We start from the raw sequence: 2,397 nt of genomic DNA, 5'->3' as shown, positions 1-2,397 counted from the left end.
CAGGAGGCTGAGGCAAAAGAATTTGTTGAGCCCCGGAGGCAGAGGTTGCGGTGAGCCAAGATCATGCCATTGCACTCCAGGCTGGGCAATAAGAGCGAAACTCCTTCTCAAAAATAAATAAATAAATAAATAAATAAATAAATAATAAATAAATAAAAATACAAAATTAAAAAAATAAAGAATTATGAACCATAAGAGGGGATTCCTGAGAGGACCCCAGTGCTCACAGGATCACAGACATAGAGAATGGTGCCAGGGCCAGCACCCACCGAGGGACAAGCAGGGAGACAGGTGTTGTCCAGGGTACACCTCATAGTCAGTCTCATTTATGGCGGCAGCCCTTCCACTCGCAGGGTCGGGGGGATGCACTGTGGAAGGGGTAGGTCCCCCTCTCCCAATGCTCAGCTCCTCACAGCCTGTGTTAAACCCACCTGCCCTGCAGAGGCCATGGGCAGCACTGGGCAGAAAGGAGAAGTGAGGGCCCTGTCTTAGAGGGACATAGAGGACAGTAGACACAACTCCCTGGGAGTTTGTCAGGGCATGGTTGGTTCCTTGGAGAAGAGGTGTTGGAACCAACTCTGCAGGATGGCCAGGGCTTCCCCACTGCAGAGCCAGAGTGGGGAGTCCAGGAAAGGGAGCATTGCTCCCTGGTGCAGGCTTGGGGGAACTGGCTGCCCCTGCTCCCACCTGACAACCCCATCCTCCTGTTCCAGCCTGTAAGCTGTGTGCAACCGCCTTTGGGACTGTGGGACTGAGTGGGGACTAAGACTCTCCTGGAGAGAGCTATCGGGCCGAGTCTGTGTGGGATGTGGGTGGACACCCGGGCCTGGACCGTCCTCTTGGTTTGTCGTGGCTGGTGTAGGGTATGTGTGTGTGTGAGCCAGCCCCCTGCTGTCCTGGTCGGCTTGTTTTGTGGCCCCGGCCTGTGGGCACCAGCAGTCTCACTGGAGGCTCTGTGGCCACCCCTGCACCTGCTGCCCACCCCTCAGGCAGAAGGCAGGACAAATGATCAATTTTAATTAGTTTTGACTCCTTTGAATTAATTCTGGCTGCAATCAGAATTTCTTCAGTAAAAAAGCACAGAAAGTTCTGCTCCCAAATAAGGGTCTTGTTAAATAAAGTAGATCTTTCTAAGCCAGGAGAAGGTCAGCTCAGCTCCTGGGAAGGTAACAGTACCTACGGCTCAGAGGAGTGGAGAGCCCATCCGTGTGGGAGCCTGGGCCTGTGCCCCAACCTCAGACCAGCATGTGCCCCCAGGGGTGGTGGGTGGGCCCTGGAGGGCAGAGAGGGGCCTCTAGCTGGCTCTCAGAAGTCCTGGCCAGTGACAATTCTGCAGACACCATCAAGTGTCCACTGGAGCCAGGGCCTGTGCTAGGGGCTGAGGATGACAGAGGTGACCCATCTGGCTCAGTGACCTGTGGCTGGAGAAACTGAGGCCTTCCTTCCCCTCAGGAACCCTGACACTCTCCGAGGCCAGGTCTTTGGGGGCACCAGATACTCTTGTCCCTCGGTTTGCTTGTGGCTTGGTCCTTGGTGTGTGATATGTCTCTGTGTGTAGCTGCCACATCCTCCAGTCTCTCTCATACACACTGTTTCCCAAGCACACACTCACAAACACACCTTGTCTCCGACTCAAACTCACACATGCCACACACACACCATACATCACACACTCCATGCACACACATGCATCTACACATACCCCACATGCACATCACACACATACTCCATGAACACCACACACACACACACACACACACACGCACACACCCCCCCAACCTCCTTCATGCACTTTCCTGACCCTTGGAGACGTGGCTTCTAGATGTGTCTCTGCTCAAAGGTCCCCTCCCTGCCTGGGGGCAGCTCTGGACTCTGGTCTACTTTCGGCCAGGGCACACCTAGCCCACCCCCAGGTCCACCTTCCTCCAGTCTACCCGCAGCCTCCTCTAGGCCATCATCAGCCCGCGCTTCATCCTCACCTCAGCTCCCTCCCCGGTCTACCCCCACACTCTGCCCCCAGCCTGGACGGAAGTTCCCCAAGTCCTTCCAGCCTGCAGCCCAGCCTACCATCAGCCGGCCCCCACTCTCACTCCAGCTCACCTCCCAGCCTGCCCCTGCAGTCTGCTCCCAAAACGCTCCTTTGCAGCTCAGCACCCCAGTCCCGCCCTCAGAGCCGGCACCCCACCTTACCCCAGCTAGTCCCCAGCTCGAAACCCAGCCCTCACCCCACTCTCACCCACGCTGAGATTCCAGCCCAGACTCCAGCCGCCCCCGTCCCTCCCACCCGGCGCGCCTGCAAGGCCTGCACCCCACATCTGGAGGTAATGGGCACGGCTGGAGGCGTGGTCTGGGGGGCGCGGCCTGGGGGGCGGACTCCCTGAGGCCCCGCCCCACCCC

The sequence above is a fragment of the Chlorocebus sabaeus genome, chromosome 21, assembly GCF_047675955.1.
Source record: "Chlorocebus sabaeus isolate Y175 chromosome 21, mChlSab1.0.hap1, whole genome shotgun sequence".
In the NCBI taxonomy this organism is placed as follows: Eukaryota; Metazoa; Chordata; class Mammalia; order Primates; family Cercopithecidae; genus Chlorocebus; species Chlorocebus sabaeus.
Note: the sequence above shows the minus strand (reverse complement) of the source record.